A 4,738-nucleotide genomic window follows, 5' to 3' on the forward strand; every position below is an offset into this window, starting at 1 on the left:
GAGATGGAGCAGATCGCACGCTGCACGACCAAATGAACTCATTCACTGCTACGCCGATCTACAAGCTCACAACACATGATCGGCTGTTTTCTCTGTTTTTCTTCTTTTTTTACTTAGGAAAGTGAAGGTGGTTAAATCTGTCTTTGGGTTTTATGAATATTGAACCAATGAAAAGTATTAATAAGAGCTTGTGACTATATAATAACTACATCGGATCCATTGGAACACAGGTTGTTTTTTAGTTTTTTTTCCTGAAAAGTAACAGTTGTGGACATACCAGCGTCAATGCTGGTAGAATAGAAAAAACAGCACTAGGACCCTGAGACCACGAACCGCTCACATCATTAGTTTGTGACGTCTAGCGAGATTAAAGGTGCAGTAAGTGATTATTATCTTCATATTAATATCATTATTATGGTGTTAAAATAAGTGTTAAATAGCTCTATATTCTGAGTCTTTTTATTCAGTAACAGGAGTCTCCCTATCTCTCTAGCTCTTTAGTAAAGAGTGAAATTAGAAGTGACGACACAAAGAAGTGAGCAGACAAAATCAGAACGGAAACACTATGAAATTGCATCTGTACTCTTTACTGATTGGCTGAAATTGGCAACCCACCGAAAAACTCATTTTCTGTTTAATAAAGAGCTGGAGAGACATGGGAGACCCCTGTTACTGAACAAACACTCTATAGCAATGAGTACTATCACAATATAGAGCTTTAAAGTTCTAACAAAAACCTTTTGTTTTAACCAAAAAGTATCACTTACCCTACCTTTAATGGGTCAAAGGAAACAGCTGAAGCATTTTAATAAAGTTTATTTCATAAAGATGGCGACCAAAAGCACAGTATTTACAAGATGTACAGTTTTGATACACGGTTTGTCAAATCTGCACATTGTCTTTATTCCCTGATCCTGAAGCACTGCTATATATTCACCCTGTCCATTTCTAAGTTATTTGAACAGTGAAAGATGTTCTTGTTGTAAATCCTGTGACGTCCTTTATTCACATTGTAGTTCTAGTTGTAAAGACAAGTTGGACACACTGTCTGTCGTACGCTGCTCAGTCCTATCATGTTACTCATTATTGTACAATTAAACTGACCCAAGGAGTAAATAAAATGTCCTGTTTTATCTGAACTCCTGTCCCGAGTTTTTCTATGAAACGCAAGACCACGCTGCTGCTACAAGAATGCTAACCGAAGCTAAACCTGCAGCATTCAGTGGCGTTACGGCTGCTCATAGACACTTTTTTTCTTACTGCTGCCATATATTAATTAATCACTTTAAAACTGTGCCTTCCCTATTTTGCGCGTGCATGTCATTACAGGCAACAGACAACATTTTTTGTGGTCTATTTTTTTCCACAAATGGCAAAAATAGCTGATCTGCAAGTTCACAATATCTATGTATTGTGAGCTTGTAGATTTACTATTCAGCTTAAGTGGTCACTTTTTTGCCTCTGATGAGTGATTCAAGTGATGAGCATTTAAAATACAGTGAATGTGTTTTTGTTTTTTTTACTATCTGACTAACATGAGACCTGTTAGTTGAATGTAGCTTGATTCGTGTTTTCTTTCCCAGTGAAGAAGTTTCCACGTTTATCGAATAAGGCGCACACACACACACACACACACACACACACACACACACACACACACACACACACACACACACACACAACCCATCGTGATGCGTTGTGAGCTTGTAGATCAGTTTTAAAGTAATTAATGAATATGGTTGCAGTGTCCGTGTTGATCTAAAATCTGATTAATCATTCAGGGGTGGGGGAAATAATAATAATAATAATAATCCTTGAATTGCATCAATTTCTTCACCATAATAAAGAATACGATGAACACACATAGGCTATTATGTCGCATTATCAAGGAAATCCACTGTGCGTAAAGGCGGTGCGTAAAGTTTCTCGTTCCCTCGAATTAGTGAACGAGATACTAATTCGAGGGCACAAGTTATTTTATTTTTTCTGTCAATGGCCACTCCGGGGCTCTGTAATTTAGCCTGCTTTTTAGGAAAGTTTAACTGTGCACATTTCATACTGTCGTTATTCAGTGTGGCCACTAGATGGCAACATTAGTCTGGTAATAGTGGTACTCTATCACCACATGTATTGACTGTGACTTAAGATATATTATTCTCGATTTCTCGTACATGTTAATATCCTCCACCACCTCGCGGCCGTCCCGCACCACGCCCGACCCAAAGACCCAGACCCTGGCCTCCAAGGGCCAGTCTGACCGGCCCCACCTCCTCCCCCCAACTTTATTTATAGCTGGTTTACTGACAAACTACAGGGTGAGTTCAAAACTTAGTTTATAGCTGGTTTACTGACAAACTACAGTGAGTTGAAAACTTTATTCAGCCTTCACTGTTCTCTCTCTGATCCTCCTTCACTCTGCTTCTCTCCATCTCTTCCAACTCTCTCTCTCTCTCTCTCTCTCACCTATTCTTTTTTAATCACTTCATTCGCATCTTTCTATCTCCCTTTTTATACCCCTGTTTCGGTCAAATTACTCTTTTCTCTCCCTCCTCTTTTCCCATGTTTCCCACTTTCTCTATTTATTTCTCTATAATGTGAGTATTACACACATTACAGTACACTACAGTACACTACAGTGAGTACACTACACTACATTACAATACATACACTATAAGCTCAACCATGGAGTAGCAGGATTGAGCATCTACATCGCTGGCAAGAGAACTACACATCACTGTTCTACAATAGAGTAGAACCGATTAGAACAGCACAGTACAGCATGCAACATACTGTTGTTTGGACACAAGTAGGACGTCTACAGTACGTTTGGATTCACTGGATTAGAATTTATTAAAAGCTGCACAGAAAAATCCTCTCTGAGAGTTACGCTGTGGGTCTCGGAGTTATATGACCACTGATGATTTTACTGTGTACTGTATGTAACATACAGTGGTGTAAAGTAACTAAGTACATTTACTCTAAGTACAAGTACTTTACTTAAGTATAATTTTGAGGTATTTTTACTTTATTGGAGTATTTCCAGTTTTCAGTACTTTTACTTCTACTCCACTACATATCAGAGGCAAATATTGTACTTTTACTCCACTACAATTCTTTGGAAACTTTAGTTACTAGTTACTTTTTTTACTGATTATTATCGCAAAACACACAAACCACTTCAGCCCTATATACATTTTGGTCATTTGAAAATAGCCGATCTACAAGCTCTGTGAGCTTGTAGATCGGCTATTTTCAAAATATTTTAATACATTTTGAACTTGTGAAATGGGATATTATGCATAATGAGTACTTCTACATTTGTACTTTAAGTATATTCTGATGCCAATACGTTTGTACTTTTACTCAAGTAAATTTTTTAATCTGGACTTTCACTTGTAACAGAGTATTTCTACATTGCAGTATTGATACTTTTACTTAAGTAAAACATGTGAGTACTTTTTCCACCACTGGTAACATAGCAGAGCCTTCGGTAGGTTTTCCACTTCAGTATGTAAAACGTATGACAGAATGACTCACATCAGGTTATGTTACTCATTAGGACTCATCAGGTTACTCATGAGTTTCACTGACGCAAAGGGGTGGGGCGTTGCCAAGACAACGAGGAGGATCCCCTCTTGGGCGTTGCCAAGACAACGAGGAGGATCCCTTCTTGTGCGTTGCCAAGGCAACATTTTTAGTAAATTTCATAAGTTATACTTATGTTAACTTTATGAACTTAAAGGTAGGGTAAGTGATATTTTTTGGTTAAAACAAAAAGTATTTTGTTAAAAGGTTAAAATACTATATTCTGATAGTAATCATTGCTATAGAGTGTTTTTTCAGTAACAGATGTCTCCCTGTCTCTCCAGCTCTTTAATAAACAGAAAATACATTTTTCGGTAGGTGTCAAAATCTCAGCCAACCAGGAGAAAGTACCCATTTTTAAGCTTAATTTGTATAGTGTTCCAGTTCCAATTGTGTCTGCTCATTTCTTGGTGTCATCACTTCCAATTTCACTTGTTTAATCTGTATCCTGATTGAGTTCTCTGTCCTGGTTGGATAAAATTGGAAATGAAACTGAAACGAAAATGCATTTTCTGTTTTATAAAGAGGTGGAGAGACAAGGAGACTCCTAATACTGAACAAACATAGCAATGAGTAGCCTACTATCAGAATATAGAGCTATTTAACACTTATTTTAACCAAAGCAAATCACTTACCTTTAAATACAAATACATTGGACATGAAAAAGACAATAGAATTTTTGTCATTAAGCTACTAATATAGACTATATATATATAGATAGAGAATTGAAGCGGGTCATGTTTGCATGTTTGGAATTGTAACAGGTGAAATCAATAATATATCAGTATTCCGGTAACCTGCGGGCCGCATTAAGTGAAGGCGGGGCCGCATGTGGCCCCCGGGCCGCCAGTTGTCCATGTAGTATGATGTTGTATGTCTTACATCGTGATTCATGTCGCTGTTAGGTCGGACGGTGCATAGGCTATACATTTCCCGTAAGGTCCCTTGTTTACACCATATATGGTGCATCCTGTAAAGTTTACAGGATGCACCATATATGGTAAATGACGAGTGAAGAGTATTCATCTGTTTCTGGGAGGTGATGATGAATGAAGCCGAAGACAAGGCCCCCCTTGTTCACGTCATTACCCGGCCCCCTCCTCAGCCTATAAGTGCTGGCGGAGCTGTCAAACTCAACAGTGTGATCCCCCCC

The sequence above is a fragment of the Gymnoscopelus braueri genome (assembly GCF_963280865.1).
Source record: "Gymnoscopelus braueri genome assembly, chromosome: 14".
NCBI lineage: Eukaryota > Metazoa > Chordata > Actinopteri > Myctophiformes > Myctophidae > Gymnoscopelus > Gymnoscopelus braueri.